Source organism: Dreissena polymorpha, chromosome 5 (assembly GCF_020536995.1).
Source record: "Dreissena polymorpha isolate Duluth1 chromosome 5, UMN_Dpol_1.0, whole genome shotgun sequence".
Taxonomy (NCBI): domain Eukaryota; kingdom Metazoa; phylum Mollusca; class Bivalvia; order Myida; family Dreissenidae; genus Dreissena; species Dreissena polymorpha.
In genome coordinates this window covers 26,454,309-26,475,943 of record NC_068359.1, presented here as the reverse complement: position 1 = coordinate 26,475,943, position 21,635 = coordinate 26,454,309, and the positions used below count along the sequence as shown (strand labels likewise).

Sequence of the window (21,635 nt, the reverse complement as noted above, 5' to 3'; positions counted from 1 at the left end):
TTTAAACAGAAAATATCATATAAGCTGGAAAGTGTCATCCCTGATTAGCCTGTGTGGACTGCACAGGCTAATCTGAGATGACACTTTACACACATGCATTAAGCCACGTTTTCTCAGAACAAGGTTTAATGAGTAATGGTATCCTGAAATAGTTTAATACTCTAGGCAGATAAAACCTGAACTTGAACTTTGTAGAAATTTTGAAAACTGTTTTGTTGTTTTAATGATGAGACAAAATGTTATTGCTGCTTTGTAATGCACTTTTTTCAGTGTATCAAATACAAGTGTATAAACAAATTCTCGAATAATAACAGATATCTGTCATTAAAATAACATTTTCACAAGCAAAAAGCTTTTCAAACCAGACTTATAATATGAATCAAAAGTATTTAAAAAATAAAACAGAAGAAAAGGTCGCATCTAGAAAGTAAATCTTACACACAGCTTTCTACGGTAAATATCCGGCCATTATAAAGGTTAATATTGTGCACAGCTTGATTCTAAAATGTTGAATATCTTTTGATGGCACAATGATTTCTGGTATTTGATTAGCAATTTAACTCTGAGGTTATTGGCCATGTATTGGACCCCGAACACAACTGGTTGAAGTTATTATTGGTACCGCATAATAATAAATGGCATAAACATTGATATCACCTGAAGCTAGCTCTGGCTTTTGAATGGTTAACTGATTAATGAAATAAATTTCTGTGCAGTGTTTTGAGTATAGATTGTGTCAACAATTTCTTTCCTCTCTTTAAGGGATTGATTTTTGAGCCTGGCATCGTGCAAGTATACAAGTGTTATTCTTAATGAACAACTTTTTTATGGATTTACTTTCTGAACAGGGAGAATAGTGTTAAATGATCTTTTATGGAAGATTATTGAATGAATGACTGATAGTTTTGAATTTGCATTTTGCCTGTGTTGAGAAGTTATTCAGTGGAATTGTGGTTTAAAACACTTGTTCGCATAGCTGTGTGTACTTTATAAATGTAAGTATACTTATGTGTTTTACATTCATACTTTATCTTAAACACAACTATGCACAATTGAAGATGCAGCCCATATTATACAATTTAAAGAATTGTAATTTATGTTAGCTTAAACCTATTTATTTAAGCATGATAGTATCTATAGCCTTCGTTTTTTTTTAGATACTTTCATTAAGTCAGGTCTGTGGGTAAAACCAGTAGTTGGAGTCTTAAGAGGAGTAATTCGAACCTTCCCAGATGGGAGATCAAACTGAGTGATTACCTTAACGCCAGGCAGACACCATGTCCAATATGCTGCTGCAAACTCTAATTGTAATTATAACTTACATGATTCTTTGACTTATAACTTACATGATTCTTTGACAGATTTTGAAAAGTTCCTATGAACAGCAATTGCGTGTTGGTGAACATTTTCCTGTGATTGATTTCATCCAAGATTTGTTTTATTAACAATTTCCAGGGCTGCTTCTTATTGGTAAGCGAATAAGGGAAAAAAACATTATAAAAAACAAATAACAAATATGGTGTGAAGGAAAATAAAACGTAACTATAATAAAGGCCAACTGTCACTGTTTATCACCCTTACTTTGAACATTGTAAATCAGAATTACTGATAATGTTAAAGTATTGTTTGAGTTGCAATTTTTTCCCTCTTTATTTAATTACAAAGTTGATCTTAAATTCAAACTCCGCTATTTCGTGTTTTTTGCTGTGATATTAAATACTTGCCATCCACATTGAAAGTACAATTCTATTATGATTAAAATTGTCACTAGGCAAACATTATTTTAAATTCTATTTTTAATGTGTGTGCACAAACTGATTTTTATCTCAAGCTAATAAATTGATTGTGTAATTGTGCATGCAAATTATTCTGGAAGATAACATTTCTTTAAAGAAGCTTTTATGGGATCTGTTTACTGAACCAATTGGTTTGAGGCAATTTTCTTAGGGAGTTATTCATGGTTGATCAAATGTCTGCTTGTTTGTTGTAAAACAATAACTTTTGCAATCATCTTAAGACAGATAAACTTTTTTTTGCATCTTAATCACCATATCTTTGATGCCAAAAATAGGACAGACTGTATAAAGAATTGTGCAAAATAATTGTATACAAGCATGTCACCTTTGTTAAGTTTTGTCCTGCTAATTTAGAGGGAAATATGAATTATGTTTTCTGTCAATATAGTCACATATTAAAGGGGCATTTTCACAGATTTTGGCATGTTTTGAAGTTTGTTATAAAATGTTTTATATTAATAAATGTTAACATTGGGTCTAAAAATCTCCAGTAAAAAAACAAGAATACAAATAAAGAATTAAAAAAAAGTAACCCTCAACGGGGCTCGAATCATTGACCCCCTGGAGCCATGGAGCAAAAGTCTACCGCTCTATCCACTAGACCATCCGCTCTCATGACCTGCTCAGCGTATTTTTCACGTTATATATGCAATCCTCGTAGTATCAAAAAATACAACCACAACAACAGAATTCTCCAAATTTTTCAATCGTTTCGCGAAGCAACGCTTTATAATTTTCAGGTTTTTAAATCGTCAAAAGATGCACATAATGGATATTTTAGAGCATGGTAAATTTTCAGTATTACTGTTTCCTCACAAATATCATAACTTCAAGGAAAATTTGCGAATCTGAAACAATTTTTTTCAAATTTGTCAATTTACCAAAGCGTGAAAAGGCCCCTTTAAGACTATGTTATAATTTCGCATTTTTCATAAAATGTATATTGTTTTATTAAGTAGAAGCAATATATTGATTGAATCACTGAGACATAAAGTATGTAGAAACTACATTATTATACCAATTTCAATGCTTTCTTTATATTTTGTTCTGTAAGATGTATATGAGCAATGATTTCTTCAAATTTTGTAAAATATTTGTAAATTTGGGCTTAAAAACATGATTGACAACGTTGGCAAGGTCTGGTCCAACGATTGGAAATTAAGGTTCTGTAAGGTGCAATTCAAATGTAGTTAATCAAAGTGTTTTACAGACAGAGAATAATTGTTGATTACAAGGGAGGTAAATACATACAAGTTACTTAAACTCATCCTGAGTTATTGCTCATTCCACCATATTCCTTTAATGATCTTTATAACATTTCTTTATTTAGAGTACTCAGTAAACAATGAACACATGCTTTTTGATCCGTTTGAATTCTTATAACTTATCATGGTTCAGTTACCAATGAACAGCATTTTTTAGTTTGGATGTTCAGGACTTCATCCCTCTCCCACTCAGAAGCAAAGTGAAAATGGCTATGTGCAAACAGCATAAAACCAGAACAGCCTGTGAGTAACTCGCAGTCTGTTCAGGTTTTATGCTGTTTGCTGCTCACCAGTATCTAAGGTTGGAAATGAAGCCTTTAAGTCTTGAAGCTAGTAAAAAAGGTATTTTATGAAATAAAACTGTTAAAGGAACTACAAATACGTTAAAAACGTATCTAAGTGGTAAAGGATTAAAACACAAGGTGTGTGTATTTCAAAGAGTATGATGTCCTTCCTTGCCTGAGGCTGCAGGAGCAGGAGTGGGCCCCAGCTTCTAGTCTGAATGATTTAATGAGTCGTGTTCTGAGAAAACTGGGCATAATGCATGTGCGTAAAGTGTCGTCCCAGATTAGGGACGACACTTACCGAATTTATGACATTTTTCGTCTAAATGAAGTCCGTTCTTAGCAAAAATCCGAATTAGGTGGAAAGTGTCTTCCATGATTAGCCTGTGCGAACTGCACAGGCTTATCTGGGATGACACTTTACGCACATGCATTATGCCCAGTTTTCTCAGAACGTGACTAAAATATCTTGCTATCAGAATGAGAAAATTAGGCAATACATGAACCCGTTATGTTGGATGCATGTCCTATTTATAAGCATCTTTTCTTTATCTAACATCTTATCCAATATCATATTCATTATTCATTATTGATTGAGTGATCAGGACCAATTTAGACTGCATAGGGGTCTGTTTAGATTGACAAAGACCTGTTATGCAAATGTCTTATCTTAAGGCAGTCAGGTATCTGTTTCCCTGTTGCATTTTTTGTCATCAATTACAGACACTGTATTGTATTGGTTTGATGTCAAATTGTAAGGAATGTCAGGCATTCCTAGACTTGGGGTTGTAGTTTAAGTCATATTTGATATTTACCTTGAAGTCAGCATTTTAAGCTTATGGAGTACATGTTGTTTTTATTAAATTTATCAGCTTTGTTGTTATAGATTATAATATATTCCTATTTTCGCCTTGTATAACATTAACTTTCTATTTTATCTGTTGTTATACAGTCTTTATTTGAAGACTAAAAACTTTTCTAAGGAAACACAACTTGTAAAAATAAAACATGAAACTAATATTTGTGGACCGTTACATTTTATTCACAGTTCGTGGTGTTTTTTAATGTCTCTTTGGAAATAATGAACTTAGGGCACTAAAGTTCTATGTTATACTTATTTCATTCAATCTGATTATACATTGATTGCAACAGAGTTATTTAATTTTCAAAAGTGCAAAAGTGCATGATACAAGCAGAGCTCTAGATAAGGATTTAGTCTAAAGGGTATTTTACCCCCTGAAATTATTGTTAAAGGGTATTTTACTCCTTTGTTTCAGCCATAAAGGGTATTTCGGAATTTTGAGGTGTATTTTCCATTTCCATAGAAAACTGACATAGTACATAGCGTGTTTAATCTAGAATTATTATTATTTGTTAATTAATAAATTCAAACAGAATAAATAATCAATGATGATATGAACAGACTTTCTTTAAAATGTGCAACTTACATGTGTTGTATCTCTGCCTTGATTGGGTCTTTCTTGCATATAGTATTCATGTAGTACACCACGAACGCCATTTCGCAATTAAACTAAGTTATGGCACTGATTGTGCAATGAAAAATAAAGTCACACTATATGTGGTCTATGCAAGTTAACAATAAACGTCTCCAACAATGAGATCGCTTAAAATTATTAAAAAAATTTCTAGAAGCATCATAAGATTTATGGCATATTGTAATATACAATTACTTCCTGCAGGAGCCGCTGTTCGATTGAAACGTCCCTTTTTCGAACCTAGAACACAATGAGCCGCCATTTTTATTTCACTGTTCTTTTGATTGACTTACTTTTGATTCAATAGTAAACTTACACTAAACCCTTAACAGGATTATTTGTTAAACCGGCTACGCACTTTAATTGATCAAAATTGCGTACCGAGATTTGTATTGCGTAATGTTACGCACTTTGCCGATTTTTAAAGCGTTTTTTTATTTTTCAATGCGTAAATACGCAAATACGCATCTTATCTAGAGCTCTGGATACAAGGTTTTATTTTTTATCACAATACAAAATGTGTCTCTATTTCTCTTTAACAGTGAATCTAGCTATTTCCAATTTAAACTATAATATGCAAAATGAGCAACAGAAGGCCAGCTCTAACAGACTGTGAGAGTCACTAGACTAAATGAGCAGGAAAATGGAAGCAAGAGAATAATTAACCCAAAGATGAGTTATGACACCAAGGTATAGCCAAGACCATTATCGGTGATCTGAGAATTCCCGGGGCAGAAAATTAAATAACTCTTGCAATGATCTCAATTATGCCATCTGTCAGGTTTTTGTAAAGTTGGTTTTGGGGTGGGGGACCAATTGACTGGGAGTTTGGGATATTTATTTAGGCTTGTAATTAAGTTGGTGGGGTATCAATAGAGAAGATAGTTCATAATTGTGATGATCTTTCAAACTCATTTTAATGGAATACATCTTAGTTGAGAACATGGACAACATAATTTATTGGAGGTAATTGTAACCATTAAAATATCAAGAGAAAATAATTTACACAATTAATATACTTGTGTGATATTTAAAAGTGTTTTTTTTTATTCTTCCTGTAGGGTGGCATAGAACTGTTGGACCGTCTGTCCGTCCCTCAGTCTGTCCATCAGTCCGTCCATTAGTCCGTCTGTCAGTCCATCTGGCATTTATTTTTGGAGTTTTTTATCTTTACGCTTTGAAATATTTAACTGATTTTTGGTATTTGAGCCTATATCTGCATAGGTTGCTGATCAAGGTTGAGTTTTTTTACCTATGTGGAGTTTTAAGACAAATACGGAATGAGGTGGCATCTGTGCCCTAAATGGACACATACCTTGTTTAAAATTCATTTTGTGTTCAATTATTAAGATCTGTAACTCTGGCTTTCATAGTATCACAGTTATTGCCCAAGTGAATGTTTGTGTTGGAATTTTATAGGTAAGAATCTTGAATGTTGAATGTTGGGAGACCCAGGTCTTAATCCATTTATGCCTAGCGTCTAGAAAAAAGGCCTTGGCAAACAGCGTAGACCTAGATAAGACGCCGCATAATGCGGCGTCTCATCAGGGTCTGCGCTGTTTGCTTAAAGGAATATTTGTAAGAAATATTATAAATATAGAAATAAATATACTAGACATCCCTAATTTTGGAAATAAATTGACCCAATTTAGAAGGATGGGAGAGTCCACTAGTCATAAATGGGTTAAAGCGGAACAGCCAATGCTCTCTGACTGAGTTGCATGCAGGGAGGGGGGGGGGGGATTTCAGGCTCGACATTGACAGTTTTAGTTTTGAACATTAAAATGAAAAAGAGTCAGTGACAAAATACTGATAATACTTTTATTAAATTATTATTCAATATTCCAAGTTTACTGCAATAAATAGATTTGATTAAAATTAGTTTGAAGATTTAAACTCATTATTTACTTACGTTTTTGCTAATTCAAACTCTTTAACAAATGATAAATCTATGCTAAAATCTTATTCTTAAATTTAATGTTTAATGTACATGTTCTTGAATGTCCATAGATATGTCCATTTTTTTGTAGCCAGTTGTTTTAAAATGCAAATCAGCATTTTGCCTGTGAGATTTTCTCTTGTGCTATAACCATCATCTAGTTAGCTCAGCTAGGGTTGGTCCAATCAGTTGTTAACATTTGTCATCTGGGAGTAATGAACAGAGAAAGCTGGTAGTCATTTATTTTCATTGCTCCATTTACTGAATGACTGACATAAATTCCTTCCTGTTAAACAGCCAGAAAATAGCAAGGAATTCTCTAGAAAAGATGATGGTTTCTGCAACACAACTAAACAACAAGAACAAATCAAAAGGTGCCTTTGTGTACCTATAGATAGCTTTAAATCGGCAATATTATCTAAATTACTAAAATGCTTTGAGAATTCGATTAGCATAAATGGCAAGCTTCATTTGTTTTCTATACTCAGATTTGTTTGTGCTCGTGACAACAAGCTAAATGAAAACATACAGTAAATTGTGCAGAATATAATTGTATCCATTTAATCTGATTTAAGTAAAAAGCTAATATTTTCATAAGTAATTTATGTACAGTAATGGACTTAAAATTGTTTGGATTTGTGTAAAGACAAGTGTCAAGTTAATATTGGTAAGCTATAGTTTTAATTTACTTCCTCAAACGATGATTTCATAATTACATTTCTGAATTTCTTGACCTTTTTACTTTTAAGATTTCAGAGATCATGATAATAAAAGCCAAGCTGATCAGACAAATGGCAGAACCATCAGTTTTCCATTCTTCAAATCGTGCCACCAAAATTGCAACAGGCCTTCTATGCCATAACTAAGTGATACTTAACATTACTTCTGTAGTATGTGCAGGATTAGCTTTAAATATATGGCATGAACTGGCTGTATTTAACGTATAAATATGGACCGTGCTATGCTAGGGGGTTTAATGCCTGTGCGTAAGGTGTCTTCCTAGATTAGCCTGTGTAGTCTGCACAGGCTAATCAGGGACTAGCTTTTATAGTATTTTTCGTTTGCAAAAAGTCTCTTCATAGCAAAATTCCAGTAAAGGCAGAAAGTGTCGTCCCAGATAAGCCTGTGCGGACTGCACAGGCTTATCTGGGATGAAACTTTACGCACATGCATTAAACCCCCTTTTCACAGAGCGCGGCTCATATGCATTTCCTCATGTCCAAGGAGCAGATTATGTTACCTTATCTGTATGGGATCCATTAATAAGGGGTTTTCTTAATTTTGCATTTCACAGAAGAAAACAAAACATAAGCATTTACTATAATACACAGATGCAACAACAGTAATTTACGACTCTACAGGTAACATAAGGGTGGTTTAATGATTTCTGCAGAGTTTCTCATTAGCTCTCACCAGTTGGTGCTGTTATACAAGACACAAATGCTCTTATAATTAATGGTTGATTCCAGAGTTTCTATCATAGCTTTAAAACATTGTGTCAGGGTCTGTGAAAATATGTTGTGGATATATTGTTTAAGTGGAACATAATGGAATAATTCATGAGCTGAAGATATGAAACTTTATGGTATGTTTGCTTAAAGTGAAACCGGATGGGACCTATGGTTTGCGCTCTGTCTGTCTGTCTGCCTGTCTGTCAGTCTGTCACACTTTTCTGGATCTTGCTATAACTTTAAAAGTTCTTCATATTTTTTCATGAAACTTGAAACATGGACAGATGGCAATATGGGATTATGCACGTCAATTCATTATGTTCCTACGTCAAGAATTCTGGTTGCTGTGGCAACAAATACACACACAAAAATTACTGACGATGGTGGAGTTTCACCGGTAGGGGACCATATTGCTTGGCAATCTCTTGTTTATCTTGTTTTTTTCTTAGACGAGGCACATTTAGTAGCAGTATCCTCCCCACCCATCGCTTATACATTGTATACAACCCTCCGCCCTCTAATTGTCCCACAAACTTTCAATTAAAAATGCATAATGAAACATAAATGAATTATTATTGCCATTGACGTGTTTTACAATATATAATTATTAATCCACCACCCCCCCTCCAATTCAATGGCTTTTGTTTTATTTGTGATTAAGTATAAATATGAAAAAAGCCAGCATTTGATTTTTAATTAACAATTACCTTTAACATTTTAAGTCACCCAAATGATTCACTTGATACTATTAGAAAATTTTAAATTTTGCGGTCTGTATACAGTATCATCTTTATGTGTTCAGTATATCTTGATGCAATCAGAAGAATTTAAACATACTGCTATGTGCTCATTAATGTGAAGCAACACAGATTTATTTTGTATCAGCACTTTTGTTCATCACGTCTGATGTAAACATTCATACTTAAAGGTTATTAAAGTACTGCTTTTGAAGTAATACTACAGAAAGCGTATTTTATGAGTTTGTTCGGGGGGGGGGGGGGGGGGGGGGTTTGCTTCTGTTTGTTTGAGCTGTGTTTATTGATGTTTTATGGGAGATGGTTGAATAGCGGTGATCAGTCTTGGTTCATTTAATCCACAGGCTTAACACAGAGGTGTGCCAATCATGTACATCACCCTGATGGATTTTAAATTGTTGAGATATTATTATGTAAAATACACCACATTAAATGATGATTTAATATGACGTTAACTTAATAATATTTTTGATTTGAAGAGTGTTTTTAGTGCAGTGTTTTTAGTGCATTGAGATTTTGAACATACATTATTGGAATATAACTACAAACATTTTTCTGGTATAAGCAGTTGTTTTAAGTGCAGAGGATTTTTAACTTGCATTATTGGAATATAACAACCAAGCATTACTTTTCTGGTATGAGCAGTTGTTTTAAGTGCAGAGAATTTTAAACTTACATTATTGGAATATATAACTACCAAGCATTACTTTTCTGTTGTTTTAAGTGCAGAGGATTTTAAACATACAGTATTGGAATACAGCTTTCCAGGTATTTAAAGTGAAGTTGATTTTAAAATATGAGGAATATGGCTATGAAACATTACTTTTCTGGTATAAAATGTGTTTTCCTCAGAAGAAATTTTTGTTGGAATATTTAATATTTGAAGCACGGATGTTGGGTTTCAAATTGTTAAAACTGCTTTGGTTTTTAAACTGATATATTATTTTAACAACAGAAAGTAACAATTTGCTTTACTATTAACCTGTAGTGTCTGTTTGAAGTCTTATTTTGGTGGATTTGAGTTTGGCTGGGTCTGGAACTCAATTCCATGGTGATTTTATCTGTACTAATTTTTGTCCCTTCTACCTATCTGTCCCTCCTGTCCGTACTTTACACTGTTTTTGTCCATGTGAGGTCTTAGACACTCATGATCAAATTTGAAGTTAATTATCAGCATCCCTGTAAGATAGATATATAAGCATCCTTGACAGGTTGTTCCGGTCCTATGATTTTTCTGGAAGTCATTGACTATTGATTATTATTATGCAACTTTTTATACTCTGTAAGATTTCAGACATTAATAATGTGAGATTGATGATACTTGATATGCTTAATGCAAGGTGGATATGTGCATCTTGGTCAGGTCATTCTGGTTCAATGAATTTTTAGGAGTTATTGCCCTTTGATTATTAATATGTCAATCCAACTTTCTAGGGTGGCATATAGCAGTTGAACTGTCCGTCAGTCAGTCTGTCCGTCCGAAAATTTTAACATTGCCCATAACTTTTGCAATATTGAAGAGAGCATCTTGATATTTGGCATGCATGTGCATCTCATGGAGCTGCACAGTTTGAGTGGTGAAAGGTCAAGGTCATCCTTCAAGGTCAAAGGTCAAATAAATGGCTTCAAAGAGGCGCAGTAGATGGCAATGTGTTTCTGACAAACGCATCTCTTGTTGTTTCTGCGCGAGATACATTATGATGATGATCCGAATTTGATGAAAGTTGATATGCAGTGTACCTACAGGATGGACAGATCTTTGCCAGATCATTCTGGTTCAATGACTCTATAGGGAGATATGGCCTTTTGTTTATTGATATGTCATATATTAATTGATGTTTAGTTTTTGCTTGAGATCTCAGTAAGTAATGATGCAAACTTCAGGAAACTTTACATGCATTTCCTTTTAGGATGGACATGTGTGGGCACTGTCTGTTTGTGGCTGGTGGTATACATGACGATATATTCACGATATAGCAGGTGGCATATAGCAGTCAGTCAGTCTGTCCGTCCGAAAATTTTAACATTGCCCATAACTTTTGCAATATTGAAGAGAGCAACTTGATATTTGGCATGCATGTGCATCTCATGGAGCTGCACAGTTTGAGTGGTGAAAGGTCAAGGTCATCCTTCAAGGTCAAAGGTCAAATATATGGCTTCAAAGAGGCGCAGTAGATGGCATTGTGTTTCTGACAAACACATCTCTTGTTGTTTCTGCGCGAGATATCATACATTATGATGATGATCCGAATTTGATGAAACTTAATATGCAGTACACCTACGTACCTACATGATGGACATGTGCATCTTTGTCAGGTCATTCTGGTTCAATGACTCTATAGGGTTATGGCCTTTTGTTTTTTGATATGTCATATATTAATTGATGTTTAGTTTTTGCTTGAGATCTCAGTAAGTAATGATCCAAATTTCAGGAAACTTTACGTGCATTTCCTTTTAGGATGGACATGCGCGGACACTGTCTGTTGTTTGTGGCTGGTGGTATACATGACGATATATTCACGATTATACAATTCAGCTTAATTTGGTCTAATGAAAAGATGTCAGCACACAAACAATAAGATAAATGAAATGGAGTATAAAAAGTGTCATGAAGTCTTATATGTTTCTTGAAATAGCAGAATTTAAAGCAAATGGTCAACTATTCCTTGCTATATCTGTTTTAACATATTTTTTTTATATGACCTAAAGAGGCAAGGGAGTTGTAATCAATTGAGATATGGTATTGATTTTGTGGTTGGTGATGTAGAAAGCCATGTAGCAAAAAAAGCCGTCAGATATGAAGCTAGACAATTGCTTCCATTAACGATATACATGGCTCAGATGGTGTCAGAAACATAGGGATACCAGTGGATTGTTTATTGGTTTTCTATTTTTCCATCATTAATACTCTTGTCACAGTATTAAAGCTGACTGAATGGGGAGTTAATGTGGTAATAAATATATACTGTCATGCTGTTAGTTGTGATCAGGAACAAGTCTTGATGGATATGGCTTGATCATGAGGTCCGTTGTATAGATCTTGTCTTAAGGCTGTTAGTATTGGTTTATACCCAAGAAACAGACTCGAGATTGTCCCAATAAGACTTCACTGTGACTTGTGCTTTTGATTCAGTTGGGCACAAATAAATAGGTTAAAACTAATTGAACTAGAGGGTATTAATGTGTTTTTTTATATTATTGTTAGTAAAAAATAAAAAAAATAACATTGGCCTAACAAATGAAAATGCATGTGTGAAAACCGTTATGTCTCTTGCGCATATTGACATATATGATAAATCTGCAAACTGTTAATTTTACGACGTCAGGTAAAAGAAATGTGCTTTTCTCCACAATTGGTAATGCTTTTTATTATATTTATTTACCATGATTAATAAAACGTACATTAACGAAGATGAATACAAAAAGAAAAACTGATAGATATAGTGTAATGTGACCTACTGAAGTGAAGTAACTATTACAAAAACAAATATCTCTGATAACTGACAACACAAGAAAATGTCAGAAATGACATTCGGAAATGACCGATTTCGGATTAAAAATGTATAAATAATCGTTGGTACTTGAATTCGCGGTTCAGTGGACAAACGCAATCCACGAAAATTTGTACCACACGAAATTTAAAGGTTTTACAGTATTCCTCCCCCCCCCACCACAATGTCTCCAATTCTGGCACTCCCCCCACTCATATACAAGAATATGGTCAGAATCGGCTTCTGTACTATACAGCAGGCAGGGAGCCAGAATCTGTCAATTGCAGTCAACTGGTAGTAGCTTGGACAGCTCACTGGGGTATCTTCATTGTTTGTGCAACAGTGCTGCAAGAGTGTTTTTTGTTTCTTGTCCTTGACTGATTAGTGTAGTAGCATGAACAACTGACTTCGATATATCACCAAACTATTTGTGCAACAAACGTGTGGGACTGTGGCATAATATTTTACCATTATTGGGGAATATATCACCTTCTAATTGTGGAACAACCATGCAAGATTGTTTTTGGTTGATTTCTAATTAGAGTGTGATTGTCTTTGAGTTCTCATTTACTATTTATGCCCTGTGAGTATTGGGCGATTTTGCATTACTTTCAGTAGAAAGAGTTGTAAGTGTAATTGACTGAGAATTATTCTAGACAAATTGTGAAACAACTGTAAAGGAGTATTCTCTTAGACTAAATGGTGAGTGAAAATATTGTATATTGTAAACCTTTTGTGAAGAAACAGTGCATTGATTATTGATGTTTCTTTTTATCAGGCTTCTGTGATTGTTTATGTGCTTTTCTTGATTACTTTAGAGTAATTGACTGGAAAACAAATATTTGTGTGGAGGTCTTTCAAGTGCAATTAACTGTAAATTAATATTGGCACTTTGTGCAACATTTGTGCAGGATTTTCCTTTTTTTCATTCATGCATATCTGACTCCAATAACCTTTTAACCCTTTACCACTTAGATATGTATTTGGACACATTTGTAGTCCGTAAGAAAGGTAAATTTAATTAAGACCTTTCTTACTAGATTCAAATTTAAAAGGCTTCATTTCCAAACATTAGATACTGATGAGCAGCAAACAGCATAAAACCTGAACAGACTGCGAGTAACTTGCAGGCTGTTCTGGTTTTATGCTGTTTGCACATAGCAATGTTCTATTTGCTTCTGAGTGGGAAAGGGGTTAACTGTGCAGGTTTGTTTTGGAATATATCTTCTGATTTTATTGTTTCCGTGCACAAAAAACTGGAATTTGTTTGGTTTCTAGGTATCAATTTAGTTTAAAGTTAAGATACAGTTAGTTCAGAAAGTTAAGATAGCTCTAACCAGTGACCCCATGAACATTTTCATATGTCATTGATTATTTATATTTATATTGTACCAAAGTGGCTATGATTGCAGACTGTTGCGGCTGTTGCCTGAGAGATTTATACAGGATTGAACATCGATTGCATTCCACCATAATGTAGCTGCAAATGTTGTTTAATTGGAAAATTTAATTGCTGATCATTGTGCATGTAAGTAATGCACATTTTATGTCTTTAAATGTTGCAAGCTTAGGGAAGGTTGTTAGGTTAGTGTAACGTAAGTTTATATCCCTCGCCATAGGCGGAGGGATATTATTTTGGCGTTGTCCGTCTTTCCGTCCGTCCTTTCGTCCGTCCATCCGGCACTTTTGTGTCCGGAGCCATATCTTGGAAGTGCTTTGGCAGATTTCATTGAAACTTAATATGAGTATATATATGGATAAGAGGATAATGCACGCCAAATGGCATTGTACACCATCGAATAATAACGGAATTATGGCCCTTTGTATTTTGAAAAAATGCTTTTTTGTGTGTCCAGAGCCATATCTTGTGTCCAGAAGTATAATGGTGGGGGCCCCCCCGGCGAAATGTTGTTCATGATTTCATGAACACTTCAAGCCAATCAAGAACTGTTCATGAACAGTTCTGAAAAAGTTCCTGAGCTTGGTTCATGAACTTTTGGACATGAACTGTTCTTAAGACATGTTCATGAACTGTTTATGAATTATTGTTGAACATTACAAAGTTCATGAACAGTTCTTCATCTAACCATAAATACTTAGTGATGAACATTTCATGCACAAGTATTTCTAATGACTTTTCTGAGAGAGACTATAAGGATCCATCATGAATAATTCATGAATTCCTTTGTGCTATATGTTTCATACATATTTTTGAAAGTAATATTGAAATGTCTAGCATACAAATCTTGTAGATTTGTGAAACCTGTGAAGTTAGTATGAATATGCATAGTACTTTCACCACTGTAAGTTAGAGTTCTTGACCTGTTCTAGAGAATTTTAAGAACATTTGTACAAGAACTGTTCAAGAACTGCCTTCAGGAACACTTCAATAACTTTTTAAGGACCTTTCCTGTTCTTGAATTATTCTTAAACTATTCTTGAACACTTTAAGAACTTTTTTGAACAACATGTTTCCTTCTGATGTTCTTAAACAGGTCTACACAATGTTTTTGAACGTATGATGGACTTTTTAAGAATCCAATATGTTCTTAAAAGGATCTGTCATTGTTCTTGGAAGACTTAAAAGACAAGTTTAAGAACGTTTTAAGGACATCTTATTTCAAGAACAGTTTAAGATGATATCAAGAACTCAATGTACAATGCGTTTCTGTTTTTACAAAGAAAGAATATTGTGTGCACAGGAAGTTGAAACCGAAGGCACATGGTTTATGTTATATTTGAAAATGTAAGTCTTTAATAAATTACCGGCTGAACTGATCAGCCATTGGTTCCATTTCAAGTTCTTTGGCACTGTAAGTGTAACCATTTCAGGGAAACCATTGATTAGTAAATGATTCTTGAACTGAAAATGAGACAATTCATAATCTTTTCAATACATGAATTATTCATGAACATATAGTGCAAAGTTGTATTATGAAATTTAAAGAGTATTATCAAACCACTTGTATCTCAGTTATTAGTGTTATATTTAAATTATTGTTATATGTTGCTATCAATATGTTAAGTGCTAATACAAGACTTGTTTCTTCTTTCCCTGACCTGTTTGTTGAGCTTTAGTAACACTTATGATAACCTTTGCATAAATTGACAAATTCTTGTTCATGAATAGTTCATGAACACTTCATGTCCACCTCAGTTCATGAATGCTTGAAGAACTATGGTTCATGAACTATTCACTTACAGTTCGTGAACAGAAAATGAGCCATTGAAAAATAGAAGGAAAATGTTCATGAACTGTTCGTGAACAGCAAAACCCTGAAGAATTTTTCAAGAATTGTGTTGTTCATGAACTGTTCAAGAACACTTCATGCCATTGATGTTCATGAATAGTTCATGAACATTTCATGCCATAATGGTTCAAGAATAGTTCATGAACACTTCATGCCACACAGGTTCAATAATAGTTCATGAACACTTCATGCCATAAGGGTTCAAGAATAGTTCATGAACACTTCATGAACACTTCATGCCATTAGGTTTCAATAATATTTCATGAACACTTCATGCCATTAGTGTTCATGAACAGTTCATGAACTAAAAGTTCAAGAACTTTTCACAGACGTGGCTCATTTTCTGTTCACTGAACTATTCGTGAACAGTTCATGAACTCAGTTCATGAACAGTTCATGAACTGTTCACAAATTATTCGTGAACTGCAGAACAACATTTCGCAGGGGGGATATCAATTTAACAAATTTGCTTGTTTTATTATACAATATCACTGAAATGAAGTAGTTCACATCAGACTCAAAATGTGGTGTCATATCAGCTAATAGATTATGATATGTGAATGAAGGCATAAATACACGTGTCTTGTTCTGAGAAAACTGGGCATAATGCATGTGCGTAAAGTGTCGTCCCAGATTAGCCTGTGCAGTCTGCACAGGCTAATCAGGGACGACACTTTCCGCTTAAACTAGATTTTCGGTAAAATGGGACTTCCTTTAAACGAAAAATACCATTAAAGCGGAAAGTGTCGTCCCTGATTGTAGTGAAAGGAGTATTATATACTTTATAAAGCAATGCTTGTAGTGTCACAAATTATAACGATAACAATGGAACTCCCCAAATTATTCAATCGTGTCTTGTTTGTAAAGTTTTATAAGTTTTAAGTTTTTAGATCTTCAAAAAAATGCATGAAATGGATATTTTAGAGCAAGGTAAATGCTCAGCATTACTATTTCCTAGATATCCTAAATATCATAACTACTAGGAAAATTTGCAAACCTTAAATGTTTTTTTCTAATTTTAACAATTTACTAAAACGTGAATTGGCCCCTTAAAATTCAGTGCATGGAAATCATATTTATATAAAAATTATTTTTCTTCTTATTACATAAAAAAAATGGTTGTTTTTAACTGTATCCATATTTTTCAAACAATAATTTTATTTCATCTTCTTAGTTATTGTTATTAGTTATTCTTGAGGTAAATTCCACAATTCAAAACTGATAAATACAATTGTTGGCAGATTATTCCATAATGTGATTCATCTATTTTTCACATTTTAAGGCAAGAACAAAATGCGAAACAATGTACATTAACTGAACATTTGAAGAATATGAGAATGACACATAAAATAGCAATCTGTTGCTTGGTGTTTGTGAGATGCACTTTTTAAGGTTGATTTAGTACTGCCAATTCACTTCTACATGCTGGTGTGGGTGTATTAGATACCTTTTTTATTCAACATTATATCGCACTCAATCAAGGATGAATAATGCTATAGTATCTCACAGTTGCGAAAAAGGATAAAAAGGATAAATTTTACATGGAGTCTATAAGACAATCTTGTTACATTCATGGTGAAAACTGCGCTTTGTGAATATCTTTGTTATATACAATAGATTAGCATTTAACTTTCATTCATTTATATTGTGCACCCTCACTTTAAAACTGTCACTCCTTAAAAAGTCACGTACTACCTCGCTTATCACTGTATTTTCTTTAGACAGAGAAAATAATTATTGTTGATTATCTACAAATGTATCAAATAATGTTTGTTGATACATGTAAATTATCAAAGAAAGATTGTTGATAAATTATCAAAGAATGATTGTTGATAAATTATCAAAGAATGATTGTTGATAAATTATCAAAGAATGATTGTTGATAAAGAAGCAAAGAATGACACAAATTCAAGTAATAATTATTCTTAGCAAAACACAGTAAACTGTAGTTCTGTCAATAACAAATAAATTGTCAGCTTGTGTGAGAATCAAAATAGTTTTCAAAATGGGATCTTTTATTGGCAAGTTAACAGCTGTTTGTTACATGCTGCTCCGTTATTGAACTCCTTATTATTGCTTATTTTGCAATATTTTGGGATGATACATGGCAAACAATCTAAAATAAAAAACACAAATGATTGTATTAGTATACAGTTGAACACTACTCTTTTGGTTTGACAATGAAATATTAACTGGGAAACTGTTTTTAAAACTCTTATGGCATGAAGTAACACGAGACCAAAAAACTTCCTTTACTTTTAATGATAATTTCAAGAGAAATAACACTGTTTTTGCTGAGGTGGAAAAAAGGTCCAACTGGGATTATGTTCCAAACATTTGTTAAAAATGTGTTTAGTTTTCTTGAATTATTTAGTGTAGGATTTCAGTAGTTTGAGTTGTAAAGATTCAGTTCCAAATTGTTGTCTGGGAGTCTTCAGGATTTTATTGACTCATTTGACATAATGATTTATTTACGTTTGATAAAGACAACATTTAGTACACTCAAGGTGGTAGAGGTGTAATAAAAACAAGGTGGTTGCTTTCTGTGTTGAATTTTGACAGCCACATAACAGATGCTGTAGAAAATTTGAGATGCTTTCTGGAAAAATATGGCTCAATGCATGTTATTAAACTGTAGTTCCAGATTAGCCTGTGCAGTTTTCACAGGCTAATCAGGGACACACTTTTCACTTTGATATTATTTTTTGTTTAAAGGAAGTCTCTCATACATGTGTAAGTGAAAATCTAGTTTAGGCAGATTTTGCATGAAGTCCATTTTTCCCTGAATGAGGCTGGTATTATAAAGTGTCTACCATGCAATCAGGAGGTCTTGGACTTGTTCCCTGACTCTGAGGTCTTTCCAAAGACACCAAGTACTGGGTCTACCCAGGCTATGGACTTTAGAGTGTCTTTATTAAACCAATGCTGGATGCAATTGAGCTAAAATAAATAGGTTTGATATAAGTAAACTAAACAATACTATTGTTTGCTGACATTATTATGGTAGTATCTTTTGAAAGTGGTGGTTTTCATTTAATTTTGTGTATGGGTAAATGATTTGAGTAGTTTTTGTGCAATTGTTATGAAACTGTATGGACGAGAAAGTGGGAACAAAATGGAGTAAATTGTTTAAAATTTTGGCATAAAGAAACAATAGATAAATGTAGATTGCTCCATCATTCTGTGTGTCCAAGGTAGTGTGTTCAAGGATTTCAAGTAAATTGACTGACTTATGCATATATGTTGTTTTAATTTATACAGAAATACACGTCCATAAATGGTTAACTTATATATACAGTCAATCTTGTTTTAAGAGACCACAAAAGGGAGTAACCAAAAGTGGTTTCTTAATAAAATGGTCTTTAAATAAAAAAAACAGTCTGGAAAAAAGTAAAATCATCGTCAGTATCAAATTCATAGACCGATTCTGGGACACAGAACGTTTAAATGGTATGAATTAATCCAGATATAAGTGTATTTAAACATATCATTACCTTGCACATTTTTAACTGTTAATAATCCAACAAAACATTGTAGCAGTTTTTGACGATAAATGTGTTTTAAGAATTTGGTAAACACAAACGTTCGCCATTTTTATGGAAATGTACGGGCAGTTGGTATATCGAAACTACTCAGCCTTTTAGCGGAAAGCAGAGACAAATGTATTCATTTTTTCAAAGCTTATGCCAAGTTATTATATTGCAAATAATTAGGACTAAACATAGGTGAACCACGTGTTCAATATCAGCGCATCGGTTAGAGCTCTAAACCGTTAAGTCCACCTTCGTTCTCAGTAAATCATTCAAAAGGCAGAGCTATGCACGTTCTACTTCATGAGTTAGACCAAGAAAACATTTTATCGGCCAGAAAGTTTGGTTTTATGGCATCTGATAGGAAGGGGCTTTCCTTTGCTTACGTCAAACTGACGATAAATTGGCGATCAAGTTTGTCCATAAACAATCAACAGATTTTCAAATTTTACCACCATGTGGTCGTTAAATCCAATATTTTGACTTCACAATACTCGGAAATCAGCAGTCGCTGGTCGCGTAAGACAAAAATCGCTTAATGCAATACCAAAATATAGTGAAAACGCTTGTAGGGAATTCAAAGTGGTCGCGTAAGACAAAGGTCGCTTAAGTCAAGTGGTCCCATCCAAAAGATTGACTGTAGATTGAAAAGTAAGGTTGATCTTTGCTTTCTCATGAATGTACAGTGTAGCTTCACATCTGGGGTGGTATTCCAGAAACATCTTAAGTCATTTCTTAAATAATTTCACTTAAGTTCAAATTTTCAATGTTTTGTATTTCTTTACTAAATAAGGAAACACATGTTTTTTTTGGTATTCCTAAAATAACATTGGCATAATGATGTTATTTAAATGTATATCTTGATGCCAATCTATTGCAATATGAAATGAAACACTTAAGAAAATTTCCTAATTTAAGGATAAGAATAAAATTTAACTTAAGATGCTTCTGGAATACGACCCCAGACTCACATTGTGCTTAGTTTAAACCTTCCTATTTATTTTAGCTTGATTGCATAGAAAACCTAAGGCTTATTTGAAAGACTCTCGAGTCTGTTTCCTGGGACTAGAACCAGTACATGGTGTCTATGGGAGAAATCTACAGAACGCTCCCACAGAGGGGATCGAACCAGTGACCTTTCAATCGCGAGGCAGACACCATATCCCCTACACCACTGCGATTTCAACATTGAGCTTGTTTTTCGCTACTGAAAAGATATTCTTAATATTGTATATTGTAGATGCCAGTGGTGTTTGTTTGGGAACTGTTGGATATGTAAGGAGAACACAAAGAAAGAATGAAAAAATAAAATATAATTTCCTATAAATTGTTACATATTTAATGAATTGCATTTGCTTTTTGAATGAATACAATTGGGATGTATTGCACAACTTTAAATGAATGATAATTTTATGATAAATCTGGTAATATTTATATTTAATATTTACAAACAACAATGTCTAAAGATATGCCTTAAATTAAGATGATATATAGATTTTGCACCAGACCAACACTTGTTGTTTGGTACACTGACACTTATCCTGTCAGTATAGATTTAGATGTACAACATTCTTCTGCTGTTGTTATTTGGTTTATCTTGTAAAGGTGGTTTGTATTGACCGACCTCAGGAATGAATGGATGTGCTTTTCTTTTTGAGACTCTGTGATTGTTGGGGTCAGAAAATATCTGATACTGAATGAATTAGTCATGTGCCCTTGAACTTAGACATTTCATAATAACTATGTTCCATAAGTAAGCAAACTAGTTTCATGTTTGTCATTAGAAATCCAATGGAAAATCCATGGGGGGGGGGGGGGATCAGTCATGTGTGTGACACAGTTCTAGTTACATTTGATAGTGGTAAAGGCCTAACACATATGAAACATGTTGATTTAAACTTTAATATGAACATAATAAAATATTGAGCAATGAGAATGCTTGTTAAATTTGAAATTTGATTTTAATTGAATGTTGTTGTTTTTTACTTATGGAAAATCATATAGGCATTTACGAAAACAACATACAACAATTATTTGTCATATTATTTGTCTCATAACTGTGGCAGTAGTTACAAAGTAGATTGGGTTGGGGGAGGGAGGGAAGGGGGGGGCAATATTCATGGATTTCTGTCCATCTGTCAATCTGTTCTACAATAAGAGCGAAAGTCTACTTATTATGCCCCCCTTCGAAGAAGAGGGGGTATATTGTTTTGCACATGTCGGTCGGTCCGTCGGTCGGTCCGTCCACCATATGGTTTCCGGATGATAACTCAAGAACGCTTAGGCCTAGGATCATGAAACTTCATAGGTACATTGATCATGACTGGCAGATGACCCCTATTGATTTTCAGGTCACTAGGTCAAAGGTCAAGGTCAC

General features: G+C 33.7%; 1 protein-coding gene across 3 annotated transcripts in view; it reads left to right on the top strand.

The window, feature by feature from the left end:
- Positions 1 to 756: 756 nt before the first annotated feature.
- The window catches only part of LOC127830991 (neuroglian-like), a 135,760-nt gene continuing 114,881 nt past the window's right edge, over positions 757 to 21,635 (top strand). For 2 of the 3 annotated variants that reach the window (XM_052355957.1, XM_052355956.1), the window contains exon 1: positions 757 to 995. The gene's annotated coding sequence lies outside the window, so the exon portion shown is untranslated. The remainder of the gene's footprint in view (positions 996 to 21,635) is intronic. The other variant, XM_052355958.1, reaches the window with a different exon arrangement.